Raw genomic sequence first — 18867 nt, forward strand, 5'->3', positions numbered from 1 at the left:
AACTGTCCCCCCATACCTATTCGTTCAAACCTGTTCCTCCTTATCTTGGTGTACGGCCCTGCTTGATACCTGTTCCCCAAGGGCACATGTCACTGCTGTCCCTACTGTAACACATCAAGTTCCAGTTTGAGGGCAGATTTTACTTCCCTCAAGCCTAAGCTCTTTTCTTCAGCCCTGATATCACCACTCTGGTTCTACCATCAATTCTCATCTGTCTGTAGCAGCAGACTCCTCACAGACCCCTGAGCTCTTGTTAAGTTTGTGAATCTATGCCCATTATCTCTCTGTTCTAATCCTTCAGGGACTTCCCACTGCCTGCAGGATAAGGTCCCATGCAACCTTCTGGGCCTTCACGATCCACTCACTGCTCCAATATCATTCCCCTCTACCTTGCTGCCCAGGCTTCCAGACAAATGAAACTTCCCCTAAAGCACTGCACTCTCTCTTCCTTGGATGTTTGCATCTCCGGTTCCCTTTTCCTGTAATCTTCTCATTCCCTTGTCTTGGCCAATTCCTTGAGTCCAAGCTTGGCTTAGACATGACCTTCCATGGATACAACAGAGGAGACCCAGCTGGGTGCTCCTGAAGGGCCCTCTAAGTATCTCCATTCCAGCCCCTGCTACACAGCTCTCAGATGACGTGCTAGTGCACCTGTCCCCTCATAGACCTGGCAGTCTCTTGAGGTTAAGAACCATGGCTGGTCCTGGTGCCTCACACAGTGCCTGGTCCAGAGTCAATCCTCAAATACTATACTGTATTCTCTTGGTTCTAAGGAAATTCCAGAAGGTTAAAAACATGCCGTCTGCTTGCATTGTAGGAGAACATGGACGTGCCACATTACTTGTCTGCCCAATTATTTTTTGACTAATGAAATGGTATGCAGTCATCTAAGCCACTGTATGTGTTCTTCAGGAAGGACTGGGAGTAGTGCTTGTGTCTTCCTTCATTACATTTGGAAGGGAAATGCTCTTCACCACAGGAACTGTGTTGACGGTTCTTCAGAGCCTTGCGATGGCAGCTGTGTTCCTTGGGGCATGCTTGATGCAGACCCCTAGAACACTTTAAGACTGCCAATGTAATTTCAAGAATATTGAAAAATACCATTATTTCCTCTGCTTTTGCTATTTGATTGAACTCAGTTTTTCTTTTTCTTTCTCCCCACCCCCCATATTATCTTATGTATTGCTGGAAATAAAACAGCCTGTCTCAGAAACGAGTCCAATACTTTTGACAGATGCTGTTCTGCTCCTGAGTGATAGTCCCTCAAGACATGTTCTGTGGTCCCATCCGATCCCAGCTTTGAGGGCCCTGCAGTCTAGGCTCGAGGCTGGGGAGCTTCAGGTGCCTGTCATTACACCACAGGTAAATGAATGGCTATGTCCAGGATGTGTGATTACTTTTCCTTCCAATGTTCTGCTATGGGGTTATCTTTCGGAAGATATTATTGGTGAAAATTATGAATTCACATAAAAGAGAAAACTCTACTTATGTGATACTAAAGACCAAAAGACATAGCCAATTGAAACTTCTGTTGGATGGCTACTTTGTATTCTTTTTATTCTTCTTACAAACACATGTAAAAACACCTTTGTTCAGACTTACTTCTCTGCCTGCTCTCTTGCTCTCTGGATCTTAAGATGCGTAAGATAAATGTGTAAGACGCATTTGATTTCATAAATGTTTATCAGTGTAACCTGAGAGAGAGGGGTGGGTCATGGTAAATGAAGCCAAAATAACCTTGCCTCCTTTTCCTCAAGCTTGGCGGTGTCTACTAGACCCCTGAATGGTTATTTAATTGTCTCTGTGAGTGTGATGTTTCCTCTCACGTCCACATCCCCGTATAGACAAGGGAATCCCCAGAGCTGGGGTGGCGACTTCCCCCTGTACTCTAGCTCCTATTCCGCTATGTTCCCAGAGGTTTCTGGGAAGAGCAGGTGTCCCCAGCCCAGAAGCAGAGGAGGAACATTTCCCACCTAAGGAAAGACTTCTGTTGTCTTTATGGTGAAGAGAGGCACTGCGAGGTCTGGTTTTCTTAGCCTGGTCTCCATCAGTTCCAGCCTCCAGCGTAACTGCTTCACCTCACGTCAGGAATTTTCTTTACAACTTTGATGAGTTCAAGCTCTACTTGTCTTGTCTTCTCCATTTACTCATATAGTCCCTCCTTTTTCAGTAGCCGTTTATATAAGCTAGAGGGGCTTTGAAAGACAATGCCAGCAGGTAGGAAGGCTGGGGATGGAAGGCCCTTCTGTGGGATTTGTGGGGGAAAAGCAGACTTCCCTGTGGGCTGTGACACCTGCATCATGTCCTATAAGCCTCATCTCTCCCCAAGCAGAGTCATGGGTGGAGTCTATGCCTCACTGTGTCTCTTCTTCCGCTTTCTAGCCTATTTTCCAGGCATCCCTGTACATGGAGGAGGCCTCAGTGAGTGGTAAGATCCAGGAAGAGATGGTGTCCTCATGGAATAACAATTATTAAGGTTTGGAACACCAAAACCAAACTACTGCATCAGTGAGACGGAACACCTAGCTTTTCCATGACTTCTTTCCCCCTAAGGCCTCCGTAACTGTGCCTTCACACCACCCTTGCTGCCAGAGAACACAGAGAGGGAGGAACACTGTAAATGACACCTTCAGGAATCATCCACTTTGAATAATTATTTCCAAACTGCAAAGCACTCTTATTCAGTATATCACGACTGCTTCTCACATTAACACTGTGACATTCATTGTAGTCCCCTTTTCACAGAAGTGGGCAAGGTAGGTTTATTCATTCATTTATGTATGTATTTATTCATCCACTCAAGAAACGTTTGCTGAATATATAATACGTACATATCTCTGAGCTGCATTGTGTAAGGAATGCCCTCGGAGAGCACATAATCCAATGGGCAAAATACAATATGGCAATATAAAAATATAAAATATGAAAAAGTAAAATGTAGGAATAACATCAGCCCTGAGGTAAAAATTGCTGTGGGATCCCACGTGAAAGGGGCAACTCAATCTGATGGGAATTTTGAGTATTATTCCCTGGGAATGGCAAGTGGTCTGCTGTGGTTGGTACATAGGGGACAGAGAGGGCTGGGTGGGCGATGAGGCTAAAATTCCTTTTGGGAACTGAGAGAGGCTGAAGGTTTTGAAACACCAGCCTAGGAAAATTGTACTTGGAGAGCAGTGAGGATCCTTGGAAGACATTTGAGCAGGGAGTGGGGGTCGTGACCCTCTCTGGCTGGAATGGGAGAAACCAGGAATCAAAAGGAGGGGCTAATGTGCAAGGGGAGCATTGCCTGAAGCCCCAAAGGGGTTAGACGGTAGTGGGGTGAGTACTGAAACCCCCAATCTTTGGTTCTTTCATTGCCTTCTTCTTGAAAAGTGTCCCATATTATGAGTGGGGAGTGGAAGCAAGGAGAAGTTGGGGACTGCAAGCCAGTTACCCTGGGGTTAACACCAGGGAGGAGTGGCTGGCTGGCTAATGGGCCCATGACTTGTTCACTCTTTTGTTTTTAGTACCCAGACCAGTGCTGACAAGCAGCAAAGTGTGCAGCAGAGATGAGCACGGATTGTCCCAGGGCCTCCTTATTCAGGACGCTGTGCTGCTCTGGATGTGACAGCTCAGCCAAGTGTTCTCCCCATCTCCCCTTAGAGCACACATTCACAGAGGGCCTGGAGCATGGATGCTTAAATAAAAGGCTTTCTCTTGCTCCAGGCCCTCACAGCCTGGTCCAGGACATGAAGCAGGCAAAGTCCAGCAGGTCTGACCCCTGCACAGGTGTGTGAGCAGGGAGGAAGGTGACATCAGTCTGCTGAGGGAAGGGACCCCTGCAAGAGCTTAGCTTTGGAGCACTCACCTGTGCAGAGAGCTGCTATTGTCATCTCTGTCAGATCTGAATTCTCAGAGGTGACAGCTTTGACTTCAGATCTGCTGCTTTAATTGAGTCTTTGTCACTCCATTGATGGTAATTTACACATCCAATAACTATAGCTAGTGTGGATTGAGGCATGGGTGATGAGACTGGAGCTGGGCTGCAGATGCCAAAACCTTGTGGGGGAGCCATCTCCCTACAGCTGGGGCTCTGAGCTGGGGTTTCTGGATGCCCTGCTGCCTGAGGCTGAGGGTGGGGATATAACAGTGCATAATAATGACCCTTGTCTTCTAAGAGTTTCTAGTCTGATGAGAGAAACAACTAGACTTTGAGATTGCGTGTGAGGTCCTCATAGAGTGCTTCTGTGCTTTGGGACCAGGGAGCCGAACAATCCCCTTTGATTCATCTGTATCCAATTTAATCCAGCCACCAGTGCCGAGCACCTGTTTCTGGGAAAAGCAGTGTGGAGCCATGGGCTGGATGTGGGGAAGCAGAGACTGCAAAGACTGTGGTGTTATGTGTCAACAGGGCTAGCTGCTCTTTCATCCTTTCTTCCTCTCTCCCTCTTCCTCTTTTTCTCTCTCTGTCCCACCCTCTGCCCTCCTTCCTCCTCTTTTTCTCTCTCTGTCCCACCCTCTGCCCTCCTTCCTCCTACCCCCTCGCTCACCCCTCCCCCGCTCCTGGCTCAGGCTGTCTCTCTCTCCCCCTCCCTCTCGTTCCCTTTCTCCTCTCATCCTTTTTCATTCAGTTGAACAACAAATATTGGTTGTGCTCTGACTCTACTCAGACTCCCTGTTTCAGATCTGGGTAAGAATGGTGAGCTCAGATTCCATCTTGATCTCATGGAATTTACCCAAGTGTGTGGGAGACATAACCATTAATCAAATAAGCACCCAAGTGTGTAATTAGGAACTGTTCTGGGAAGGGTGCAGGGAGCTGTGACTTGTGGGCTGATCTCATTGATGGGCCTCAGGGTGGTGGGCACATGCTCCAGCAACTAGAGCACTCAAGACATTTTATTCTGTATTGTTGGTAAACTAATGTTATATTCTATATTCATAATGCCATATACACTTACATTTTATAATACTGTATATATTAAGTAATATACATTATATTATGTATACACATATATATGTATATTTTAAATTGCGATCCATAGCGTATGATTTCTGGCAATAAGAATGAGTCTGTTTAGAAAGGTGAACATTGACAGAAAATGCAAATTCACTCTCAAAGATTTAACGTATTAAGAGACTTGGGAAATACTAGAAGAAAACACAAGTGAATGTATAATCTTTGGGCAGATAAGGTCTTTCAAAACATGAAGGGAACGATTCATAATTCTGGTCACCTGAAATTTTAGAGCTTTAGTAAACCACCAAGGAAGCTGAGTGACAAGTGAAAAACCAGCCGACTCCTGCCTCACAGGTGGCGGGCTGCTGCTGGAGCCCTGCCAACAGGGGCTGGGCAACCGAACAGCGCCATGCATGGTACTGCCCGTCTTCTGCACCAGCTGGTAAAGAACTGCTTCCCTGAACCTCTGACGGACATATGCCCCGTCTCTGGCTCCTTTCGGACCAGCCCTACTCCCAACATCCAGGAATTTGGAGATTAATGCTTCTAGGATCCTGCTCCAATGCAACAGCTGATTTTTGCCCTAATTTGTTGATGATGCCCATGCTACGCGATTGTCAAAATCTTTAGAATTTACCCTACTCTTCACATCACATTATGGAATGCTTATTACGTGCTAGGCACTGTCTGATCTATGTTAGACTCTCTAACTCATATAATCTTCACAACAGCTTTGGCAAGAGGATATTAATACTATGCCAGGTTGCAGATAAATGGAGATATGGAGAGGGCAACTACTCAAGTGCCAAGGTTAGATAGTTTGAGAAAGGCGGAGTGAGGTTGAACTGAGGAAGTCTGGCTTTGGACCTGATTTTTTTTTTTTTTTGGAAAAGCCTGAATGAACTAAGACACTAAGTCAATAAGTCAAAAATATAGAACAGCTAAAATTACAGAGAAATTTCATAAATACAATGAAAAGACTAAAGCAGAGAAATTGCCCCCAATCTTTTCTTTTTCTTTTTACATTTTTATTATTGACATATTATTGACATACAATGTTATATTAGTTTCAGGTACACAGCATAGTGATTTGACAGCTCTACACATTATGCAGTATAGAGCCGAACCTCTTAGCCATGGAGCATCACTGCCTTTTCCAAATCAGCAAGAACAAGAACAACCCAACAGAAGAATGAACGAAGGGTTTGAACAGGTAATTTGCATGCACACAGACACAAAAGAGATACATAAGCAAATAAACCTATGCCAAGGTTTTCACCTCCACTAAAAATTAGATAAATGCAAATAGGAGCAATAATTAGATATTTTTCCTTTATCATATTAGAAAGAAATTTAGAGTTGGACAACACCCAATGTTAGAGATGTTGTGAGCATTTGGACAGTCTGGTTAGTAAGGGTTATGTTATTGTAATATTTTGGGGGTAATTTGGTGATATGCATCAAATTTATGTGTTTACCTTATGAAACAAATCAACTTTCAGATTTACTGTAAGTAGAGAATTACCACAGTGCAGAAGGATATGTACTCAAGGATATTCATAAAAGTATTATCTAGTACCACAAAACATTGGAAATAACCAGAATGCCCACCAATACTGAGTTAGTAGAACGAATAATGGCAACTTATAACAAAACATTGTCACTCTCAGAAATCATGATCAAACTGAACATGCCTGAATGACATTTTGCATGAAATAAGAGCACAGAACAATGTGTATAGTAGACCACTTGTAGAAAATTAGATGCATATGAGCGCCTGTATATGCATGGGGATGATCTGGAGGGAATGTCACTGAAGAGTACGTGGTGGGAGTCTCCAGGTGTGGAAGCTCTTTTTCTCTCCTGTTCTGGGGGCAAAACTCATATCATTTGGATTTTTAATTAAAACACTAAATACATTTAATTGAAAGAACTATCAGTAAGGTATTGGCTACAACTTCTGATCGAGACTTCTGGAAGGCATTGTTCTTTTAGAAAAGGTTTTTCAAATTGCAGGTTAAAATCCATACTCATTCTAAAATTAACGTGTAGGTTACAGACAACATTTAAAAATGAAACAAAAACAAACACACAAAGTTGAGTGTTATATTTTGAAATAATAAAAATTTAATAAGTGTGTTGTGCTTTGTGAGTTAAAATATTATCTCTAGAGTCAAACACACTGCTTTGGGGTGTGCCAAAGATATGCCTCTGGTCAGCCAGAGTCCTGGGATTCAGACACTGAGGAGGATCTCCCCCACCCCTCACCTCCAACTCTTGAACAAAGAAAATAAAGGGCCCAAAGAGAAGAGAAGAGGACTGGCTTTTTTTTCCTGGTCCATGGAACCCAAAGCTCTCTTTCTCCTTCCTTTTACCCAAGACACTAAATGTACTATGGGTTTGTTGAAAGTATGTTTCTTACCAGCAGCATCAGGTAATTTGGAGATGTAGTTTTTCCAAACAGAACCAATAGCTCACTGAGGGTAGAGATGCTTTCATAGCAGAACTGCATGCTTTTACCTCAGTCTTGGAACATGAGAACCCTGGGATTGGTGAGATGCAGAGCCACCTTGTGAGGTTTGTGTAGAGAATACCTATAGGTTTCCCCTTGACCACGTAAAGCATTATGTTAGTAATGAGCCCAAAAGAAGCTTATAGGTAGAAAGACTGTGCACAGCAATAATAATGCCAATAATATTGCTTATAAAATATTTTGGGTGCCTGGGTGGCTCAGTGGGTTCAGCCTCTGCCTTCAGCTCAGGTCATGGTCTCAGGGTCCTGGGATTGAGGCCTGCCGTGGGCTCTCTGCTCAGAAGGGAGCCTGCTTCCCTGTTTTTCTCTGCCTGCCTCTCTCTCTACATGTGATTTCTCTGTCAAATAAATAAATAAATAAATAAATCTAAAAAAATACTGAGTATACAGTATTTTATAATCCAAAAGCAAATATATCCAAATAACAGCAATTCATTACTAAGGGTTATGTTAATCATGTTATTGGTTGTTTTTTCCCCCTGTATTTTGCTTTGACATCTTGGAGCCTTGTGACTAGTAAGGGGAGGGATGGCCCTAACTAATAACTAATTTCTAGAGATAGCAAACAACTTGCCCGAGTGCATGTCTTTGATAGTCAAACCAACAAATCCAGAGCCCATACTCCTAACTGCCTGTTATTTATTATCAGGCTCTTGCAGTCTGAGATACTATCCCCTGCCCTAAATCACCCCAGGGCCAGGTACTGGACTAGCAGTGATCACCTCTATAACCTAGAGCCTGCCCAAATCCTCAAACTATCCAATCCCCAGCCTGCTCAGCTGCACACCCTGCTTCACCCATGACTTCCCCCAACAACCACAATAAAGCTTTGTTCATGTTGTTTTCCTCTTGCCCCTTCTGACTCCTGACAGATTCTAGTGCTTCCTTGTGTGGCCTTGTGTGGTATGGCATATGCCTTTCTCTTAGGAACTGTAAATATCAACTGTCTTTTCAGTGGCAACAATTTTCCGATTTGGTAGCCTTACCATGCCTGATTATAACAAAACCTGGGTACACTTTCAGACAAGTGTCGATCAATGCAAAGTAATATAGGCACTCAAAATTCCAGATTATTCATAATTATTAATAGTAGGCTCAAGCCATTTGAAGACTTACACCCTCACTTTGCTAATAGATTTAATACCACAGAAAACTTATTCTATGAGCAGGGGAGCCGTTTGGAAGGTAAATGGTGTTTAAACTCTATCAGAATGAAATCCAGAGACTGGTACATCCATGATCTTAATGATTCTTATAAGAGTTGGCTCAAGAGATCTAGATTGAGAAGATTTTCAGTGTGGAACATTAGCAAGAGCATTCATTGGTGGCCCCAACAGCAAGGTGGGAATCAACTCTGTCTGACAATGGGAAACAATACGTTTCAAACCTTTTCTCAGAGATCTTTTGCTGCAAGTGTTAAGCTGCCTTGCCCTTTGATATAACAGTGAGTTTATGCCTGGAGCAAGGTTGTGAATGAGTAGTAGCTCTCTCTCTTTCACAGAAAAGCTTCTCATCATCCTTGCAAAAGGATGGCGTTAAAAGCTTTCAGGCCAATTCACACCAGGGAGATTCTAGTTGGAAGCATTCATGCTGTTAGAGCAACTTGACAACAGGAAATTGTCAACTGATTTCTTAAGCTCCTGGGAGTTTACCAGTGGAGTCAGGGATCATTTCTTCTGGATTTGAAAACTGTACCAGTTTACTTATGAAAGAGAAATGTTCTAAAAGGACAAGAAGGAAAGCATCTAAACGTCAAATTGAACAAAGCTGGTTCAAAGCTTTTTCACATGTCTGGGGTATAATCCTAGCAGCTCCTGATAGGGGTCAATGGTAGAGATCAGAAGTGCTCTGTGGGGGTTCTTCGGTTTCCCAACCTTGCTGTCAGTCCTGCTGGACATGCTTGGACAGAAGGGGAGGTTGGGATGGATGGTGAGAAAAGTTGTAGTAGAAGACACTGTATATGCTTATGTCTAGAAATAACGTTTTCATAGACCCTGATTTCCTGGATTTGGAGAGAAGGAGCCTTATCTCAATGATGTATTGGTGATGGGTGAAATAAGGAGCTTATAGTGGAAGAATTCATGCCCCGCAATAGTAGGACTTCATTCTCTGTGCACTGTCTTTGCTCACATGTGCTTGGGGCTTATCAGTATCAATTTTCTCACATTCATTTCCTCTTTAATCCTTTTAACAACTGTGTGATATTATTGTTACATCTATGGCTATGGAGCCTGAGACTCAAAGGGTTAAAGGCCTTGCCTGAAGTAACAGACAGTGAGGTCGGGCTATGGATTTAAGCCATGATTTTGCCGTCATTAACCCAATCCACACTGCACCAGTGGGATCCGTACCAGGCCAAAATTCATCATGTGTCTGTTCCAGAAGATAAGAGGAGGGTCGGCCTTTCTTTTCTCTTTGTTTCTCTCTCTCTCTTTTAAAGATTTTATTTATGAGGAAGAGTGTGAGAGAATACATGAGCGAGGAGAGGGGCAGAGGAAGAGGGAGAAGCAGACTCCTTGCTGAGTAGGGAGCCCAACGGAGGGCTCGATCCCAGGACCCTGAGATCATGACCTGAGCCAAAGGCAGATGCTTAACCTACTGAGCCACCCAGGTGCCCAGAGGGTCAATTTTTCTGAAGTAATTTCTCTCCAGTCATGCTTTCCCTACCCAAAGGCAAACATTACTCACCACTCCACACACTTAAGAGGCTCCCTGGGGCGTTTTCAGGGAGTCAAGAAGTTGTCTTCTGAGTCTGTGTGACTGTGAAGAGCACAAAGCAGTTTCTTAACCAAATGCTTCAATCTAAAGTGCAGGCTGGGGAGGTGGTGGTTTTGGGGGTGGGGGTGGGAGCTGGGCTTGGCCACAGGTGGCCTGTGGTTTTGAGGCCCCGTGGGCTTGCTGATCCCTCAGAGGGATCATGTTACATTCGTGGAGAAGATTAGGAGCTCCTTCTATGAATCTGTACTTGATCCTTTTTGGGGAACACTTGCTTTTCCTTCATTCTACAGTCTGCACTAACTGCTGTGTCTTTGGTGTGCAGGGAACTCTTATTCCCAGGTAGTGCCCAGTTGCAGGAATGCTGTCCACAGAAGGATTTGGGGAGGGTGGGGCTGAGGGCCACAGAGACCCAGCATGGGGTAGACTGGAGTCAGGTGCTTTCCAACTTTCCTGCCTTCCTGGGACTCAGTTTCTTCTTTCCAATCTCAAAGGATTTTTGTAAAACTTAAATGAGATTAAACAGGTAAAGCCTTTAATGTGCTTCACACATGCTGGGCTCTCAATAAATGCTACTTATTGCCACATTCCATTCCTCATCCCTCCCTGCCTCCCCCTTCCTGTCTTCCTTATTCCTTCCCTCTTTCCTTCTTTCCTTCCTCCCTCCCTTCTATTTTCCATTTCTATTTTCCCTCCCCTTACTTCACTCTCTAAGGCTCAGCTTCCAGAATCAAATGTTGTCTGGTGGGTTAGGTCAAGATGAGACAACGCTGACCCCCTTGGGCTGCACAGATGTGGCAGAAGCCTTGGGCACAGCTCGCTGATCACTGCCGGCAAGACCAAGGCACAAGTTCATCTGTGCTTTCTAATGGTGCATCCAGGGTGGAAGAATGGAGGTTGAGGGGCAAGACCGAAAGAGGGCTATTTGATTTTTCTCTCTTTCCTCCTCTAGATAAAAGTGAGATTCCTGTACTGGAGAATAAAATACTCCCTCACAAAAAGAAGACAGTTAAAATTTACTTCTGCTGCAATGTTATAAAGGGGAAAATAACCCTCAACATCAGGAAATGACTACATGCTTTCCCCCTTTATATTTGAAACTAGAGGTCTTTACTGCTGGCTTACTCATCCCAAGCATTAATTTTCTATTATGAATAAAATTAATGAGTTTAGCCAATTTCTGGTGCTCGTAAAGTTGTGCTTTTCATCACCAAGGTTAACAGCCTGCTGAAGACACCTCCTTTTGGCAGGGTTCCCACAGAGCTGGGACTGACTGATGCTTCCCTCTGGGGCTCAGGGAAGACCCACACCCCATCCTGGTCCTCAGACACCAGATGCCTGCTTTTTCTTCCTTAAACCCACAATCTCCCCCATTTACTAGTCCCCCAGGGCCCTTCCCTGATTGATCCCAAGCATTATGATCACCGTATGATGTCATATTATTTTTTTTAAGATTTTATTTATTTATTAGACAGACAGAGATCACAAGTAGGCAGAGAGGCAGGCAGAGAGCAAGGAGGAAGCAGGCTCCCCGCTGAGCAGGGAGTCCAATGTGGGGCTCAATCCCAGGACCCTGGGATCATGACCTGAGCTGAATACAGAGGCTTTTAACCCGCTGAGCCACCCAGGCACCCAATGTCATATTCTTTTAACCCTTACACAGAGTTTGTCACAGATATTAACTATGATGGGGGAGACAGCCAGTCTGATGGGTTCATGCTCGGGAATCACCAACCAAATCTCCTCACCCAGGGTAAGGTCAGGAAGGTTTGCAAAAAGATGTGCTGTTGAAGTGTGTAGCAGGACATATGGTTATGGAGATAGGGATTCCTCTGGGTCTGCTTTGTGTCTCTTATTATAGTGCAGCTCTGTAGACCAGAGCTTGGCCATTTACAGTCCGCTGGCCAAATCCAGACCATTTTTCGGAAATAAAATTTTATTGAAATACAGCCATGGTCATTCATTTACATGCTGCTTGTGACTGCTCCTCACTATGACTGCCACACTGAGCAGCTGTGGCATAGATGGTGAGCCCACATGATATATTTGCTGTCTGGGTCTTTATAGAATAAGTTTGCACACTTAACTCCAAGCTCATTCTGCTGTTTGCAGTAAACCTTCCTGCTGCTTGATCTCAATCAAAATATTCCTGTCCTCTGTACTGGGGAATTAAGTCTCATTATAGCTAAAGTTAAAATGTTAAGAATTAATACAGTTATAAAATGTGAACCCAAGGGTTTGGTTGTCCAAACCTGTGTTTGGATCCTTGGTCAGGCTAATCACTAATGACTGTATAATAATGATAGTAAATGCAATAATGGTTTCTATTTGCTGAGAAACTATTATATGACAGGTTTTGGGTTGGGCTTTCAAAATACATTATTTCATTTAAGTTCTCTCTCTCTCACACACACACACAGACACACACAATCTCAAATGTAGGTGTTTTTTATCCGCATTTTACAGATGCTGAAACTAAGGCTCAGAATTAGTGGCGAACTTGACTCAAAAATCATGTTCACCTTTTAGGAAAAGAAGAATATATACAAAACCAGTAGCTTAAACACAACTGAATGTTTCCCCCACCCTATTCCCACAGTAGAAATCTGGAGATGAGCAAACATGGTAGATGATGTGGAAACTTCACTGATGTTCTGCATTCTTATCACATCATTTTCCAGTTTTTAGTTCTCCTCATGGACTGAAACTCCTGTGGAGTGCCACTCATCATCTTTATATTCTAGTTAGGAATGATGAAGAAAAGAGAAGAAAGCAAAAAAGGCATTTCCCTACAAAGAAGACACAGAATCTTCTGTTTGCAGCTCATTGGTTAGACTTCAGTCACATGGCCATAACTACCTGCAGGGGACATGTAGGTTTTTGGCTGACACAGCGCTACCCTGAATAAAATAGAGAGATTGTCTAGCTGAGGAGTAGAAGATTATTGGAAATGCTTGAAATACATGCTCCATTTGCCACTTTGGCTCCCCAACTTCGGTGGCATAACTCTTCTCACACAGAGAATGCATGCCCCTATTCCTAAGTCATTCCCACCCCTAAATCTTGTCCAGTTACTGCGTCCAGCTTAAAGGTCCTGAGCCTTTCAATGTTGTGCTATGGGAAGTCCTCTCCATCAGTCCCAGATGTGGCTTCTTATAGACTAGTGATCATAAAAAAATGTCAGGCTATTTGTTCCTAGGCTATCTAATACATCATTGTGGAGAAACATAAAACAGCCACAATTAAAAGAAACCCAGCCTTCCATACAGGAAAGGGGGGAAGATTTGCAGAGATGACTGGTCCACAGGGATGGTTAAATTCTGCTGGACAGGGATGGTAGGGCTTGCTTTGGCCAGTGGACTGAATGGCTTCCTTGGCCGGAAGATGTGGCTGTTCTTCTCCAGCTTGTGGGAGTGGCTTGGGTAGTGTGGTGTGTGGCTCTGCTTCAGAGAGAGTCCTCCTTTTCGATCATCTTCCTACCTCCTTGGAATTGGGCGTGGGAGAGCTGGTCCTTCCTAAGGATGCATGGTTTTAACACCCTGCGGTATGGGGTGCAGGATTAGGGAAGGGAACTGTTTGAGGGCTTTTGTAGTTTCAATTTGTTGTAGACTGGGCTTGAGGTTGCTTTAGAAATGTTCTCTCAGAACCCAGATTGGTTTCTGGTCTATTTGCTTCTGAGCATTGCAATGTGAAAATAGCCATAGCTACATTTCTTAATGTCTAGATACCATTTTTTAAGCTGGAATAGTCATGTATTTTACTCCCTTGTCTTTGTAGGTCCATTTTCTAAGCTTGTAAATTAATGGTGACCATGATAACACACTTAATCTGGGTTTGTGGGGCATAGACCCCCATCTTCTGCAGAGAACTCTTACTAAAAGGGCTTGATAAAAGCTTGGGGTCATAGTTTTATCTTCCATTAGAATTCCTACTTCACAGTCCCCCTTAACCATTTCCCTTTGCGGTAGAGCAGAATTTCAGTATTTTTTAGCTTCATGAAAACTCTTACTCAACTTATACAGGGCGTGGACACACAATGCAGCATTCCCTTTCCATTCTGCTCATACACCAGCTAGTTCTAGCAGAAGTCCAACTCTCTCTTGCAGGACTTTGTTGAAAGTGACAAGAGTGAGTCAAATCACACCAGCCTCCATTTTATTTTTCCCACTTGCCCTTGCTCTAACTTCAGAAGGCATGTGGTCTAAGTTCCTGTGGAGCAGCAGGCAGCCTGGACCAGACATTTTCTCACTATTTATAAGGTTTTCCAGCTTACCAGGGAGTGTCTTCACTCTGTGTGCCCGACTCCCTTCACAGAGCTCATGGTACATTCTACCTTCAGGTTCTATTACAGGTAGCACCCCTTGTCTGATAGCAAACACTCTATCAGGGAGGAATTACATCTAGCTCTTAATAGAGCCCTAACTTTGTGGTTTAAAAACCTAAGGATTTAACTGGTGTAGTGCTGGTGTAGGCTTATCCCAAGATTAAGTAGTAGAGGCAGCATGGAAGACCAGGGCTCCCTGACTCCCAATATAATGTGGCTCTGGACTGTGTTGCCAAAGCAAACTTGACTGAGCTTTAGCTCCTCTATCTGTAAAGGGGGCATAATCATTCTACTTCTTCATGGCGCTGTTTTGAGAATGAAGTGAGATATGGTATAAAGTGTTATAAATATTTGGCATTATCGTTAATGTGTTTTCCCTTCTGGGAAACGGATTTGTATTTTAAGCAGAACTTTCAATGTCCGATCTCAAAGGAATAATGATTAACATTATTAGGGAAAATTTCAGGCACCGCACTGGCCAGTATTAGAAATGCTGTAGAACATAAGCAGCAACTTTCATCCCCTTTCCCATCATCTTTTATAATTTCCTCCTTATTATTTCCTTCCTTGCCAAAATCCTTTCTTCAGCCTCTGCCCTTTCTCCCCACTGTGATGCTGAGCAGGCAGCTAGCCTGCTATGTTAGGAGGTTCCTATGTAAAGCACCATTTTGATATGAGCCAGAAAGTCAGGAAGGAATCAACAGTCTCTCTGTCCCTGGGACTAGGAGGCTTCTCTTGTGGAAGCTGGCACAAGGAACATGGGCACTCCCTCCTCTCCCCCACTCCCCACAACAGAGAAGCACTATGGCTGACTAGAGCTGCCTCTGTAGTCTACAGAACAGACAGTGCATGGGTGTCTGAGCACAGACATCCTCTCTGCCTGAGCCCTAACTCACCTAAACATGCCGTACAGGGGATACTGTGAGGATGTCATTAGCAGGATTGGAAGGTTGGAATTCTGGTGTGGGAAGGATGGAAGGGGGGAGTCATGTAAGTTGTCGGTGGCAGCTAAGTGGGAGGAAAACCCCCATCTCCCTGGGCATCTCCTATCTATTTGGAATCTGTCCTCAGGTGGGATGGTGTAGGAGCCATTATTATAACAAGGAACCTCATGCCTAGACCTGGGAAAGCATTTCCTCTCTATGGGAATTAAAACCAACCTACAATATTTAGGGAGAACATTGTGCCATTTTCTATATAAATTAGTTCTTTTTCCTAGTGATTATAAAATAAAATACCAAAAGGTATAAATAAAATTCACTGAATCTTATTACTGAGAGATAATCACTGTTGCCATTGATGTCTGTGGCCTTTCTGACCTTTCTCCACAGATATGTACACAGAGAGAGAAATAAATCAGTTCCATAGTCATGGAGTCATACTCCTTAGAGGGCAAACCTGCTTTCCTCCCTCCTTAGTTTTTTATTGGGGCTGTCTGTCTTTGTCAGCTAATACACCTATGTGGAGCTTTAGCTTTAGAATCTCCTACTTTTGTAAACAGAGTTAGTTTGCAGGGGGAGTAGATTTGTTAAGCTGTGTGAGAAAGCCCGAGTTCAGTCTCTACTAGGGCATCCTTTATCTAGCTGGGAGGCACCCTGAGGGCTCCTGGACCCACACCTGTGAGTGTCCTGTTTGCCAACCCAAGTGGCCTGCTGTGTAGGAGAGTGAGTATAGGCTCCCACTGGAAGGGTTGAGGGGCGTGGGGGCAGAGTTGATGCTGTTTATCCATTCAGGCACATCCCTGTTGATGGCTCAGAGGAAGTGTATGTGAAATAGCACTGTGGAAGCTCTGGGACAGCACCCCGAGTGAGTGAGCCCCTGTACCGGCTCTGTCTGGACAATCTTATTGGGTGAGAAGTTTGCTTCTCCCTCCTCTGGCATATGGTTACCCACAGTCACCCACATTTCATGGGGCCAAAGCCTATGGACATCGGGCTGGAAGCCAGAAGTCTGATTCTTTTTTTCCTTTGGCATTCACTGCCCCAGTGCATCCTGATGTCTTGGCCCACATACCCAATCAATCAACAATTCACCCTTCTATTGCCAAAATAATTAAGCTAAAATGCAGACTGAACTTGGTCACTTCTTTGCTTAAAAGCCTTCAATAGTCCCCCATCCCCTAACCATAGTTCTTATTCTGCAGGGAGGTTTGTGAGGCCCTTGTAGCCAGGCTCCATGGCCTCCTGCCACTCACGACCCCTAGGGAACCGTTGGCTGCCAAGAGGGACTTTCCCAATCCGGACTGCTTCTGACCTTCATGCCTTTCTTCTGCTTAGGATGTCCTCTCGGCCTCTTCTGGTCAACTCCTAGCCATCCTTGAAGACTAGGCTCTGGCATCCCACTCCAGGGAGCCTTTCCAGCCCATTTCTTCCCCCTCCACCCCAGACACAAAGCCCCGTGTGCAGGTCTCTGCAGAAAGTCTGCACCCACCCCGACACTGCACGTGGCTGGGTGTGTCTGTCTCCTGTGAGGTCTGGGTCTCTTGACTTTGTGTCTCTGGACTTGGAATTGTGCTGTCTAAGAGTTGGTACCTAGTGCATTTCTGTTGGATCGGGGATCAATGGGATCATCATTTTCTCCAACCTTTGGCTTGGATATTGAATCAATGCGCTCATGGAGGGAAGCTGAGGGAACGGGAACAAGTCTAGTGACCAAGGGGTGCTGGGTCTGGCTGTACTTGTCTGACACTTCCCAGATGGTGGCTTCTTCCAGGTCAGTGGCTTTGGAGCCCTGGGAAGTCAAAACCACTGTTAAGCCTGGCTGCACTTGGTAGCAATTGGTGCACTGCCCAAATTCAAACTCTGGCTCTGGCTTCCCACGCAGCTGGTGTATGTGACCTTGGGTGAATCACTTTGCTTTTCTGGGGCTTGGGTTTCCCATATCTAAAATTAGCAGTGAAGTGATTGGACCTTGGTAATGGCACAAAAACTTCCTTGCTGTCTAAGGATCAGACCCAATGTTGATTACACCAGTTAGTTTAGGAGTTTTTGCTGCCCTCCGCCCCCAGGAAAATGCCTCAATTTGTTCAAGTGCTAGAACATGTCCTACACATTAAGAAAAAATCACGTTCCTTTGACATTTTCCCAGCTCTGATATTCTGTGGCTCTGAGCTCACTCTGCTTGGAGAATTGCCTAAAAAGCAGAAGCTTGGGGAAAGGAGAGAAGAACGAAGTAAGGAAGGTAGTTCCTCTGCTCCACTAAACTGCAGAGGAACCAGGACTTTTGAGTCACAAGCAATGGCCTCCCTCAAAGGCTCCTAAGGAAAGTCAAAGTGACAATTTCACAAGCCAAGGCAAGGTGCTTTTGCTTTCTCTGTAACAGGCCCTTACCTGGAGGGAACATAGTTAGGAAGTCAGGCTCCATACTTCAGAACTTGTCCCCCCCATTTTCCCCCTGCCTCCTCTACCCCCTACCCCACAGCTAAGTGTGCTGGGTTAAGAGATGAAGCCTCCTTGGTGGACCTTCACTTGGGATTTCTAGACCTTGTCAAGACATTTATAGCCATGAGAATTCTGGAATATCTTGTCAATATTTCACAAAGTCTAATAAAAATTGAACTTAGATCTGTGTTAAGGCTGCAAAGGTTAACTGAAATGCCAAAGACTTTAATTCTGGCTTGAATTGTACCAACTTGGTGTGCTTATTCCATACCTAATGGCAACCCTAATGAGCACTTATAACATCCATTGAGTTGTTTAAAAAAAAAAAAAAGGGAGACAAAGCAATAAAAATAATCCAGTAAACAATTCTTTACAATATCAGGCAGACATAATAAAAGATAAAAGGTTTGGAATAATTGGGAGGAAAGACCCGGAAGCCACAGGCTCATCCATCATCTGAGAAATGAGGAACCTGCACATAGAATGGGTCACCCCAGGCAAGATGGGGTAGGTGGGACCCTTGCCTTTGTGGTTTTTCCTTGATGGTATAGGGTGTGTTCTATTGCTTGAACACATTGAGGCATTTGCTTTTTGGGGTACAAAGACTCCATTGAGCAGTGCAATCAATGTTGGGTCTGATTCTTAGGCAGTAAGGACATTTTTATGCCATTACCAAGGTCTAATCACTTCCCAGGTAGATGAAAAAAGGCTCCAGTGTCTTTTTGTGGAGGGTGCTGATGAAAACATCATTTTGTGAGAGTGTTCCATTCTACTAATACCCTAAGTTCTCTCTGCAAAGGTTGTAGAGTGTGGTTTTCACAAGTTGGGTGTGAGGGCAGGACTGGTAGCCTGAACCCTGCTAAGAATGAAAAAAAAGAAAAAAAAACCTGCTAACAAATGTATGAATGTCCCAGGATGGCAATAGGAACTGACTGGAATAAAGTGTATTCTATCTACTTACTAAACACCTGCTGTAT

Source organism: Mustela lutreola, chromosome 1 (genome assembly GCF_030435805.1).
Source record: "Mustela lutreola isolate mMusLut2 chromosome 1, mMusLut2.pri, whole genome shotgun sequence".
NCBI lineage: Eukaryota > Metazoa > Chordata > Mammalia > Carnivora > Mustelidae > Mustela > Mustela lutreola.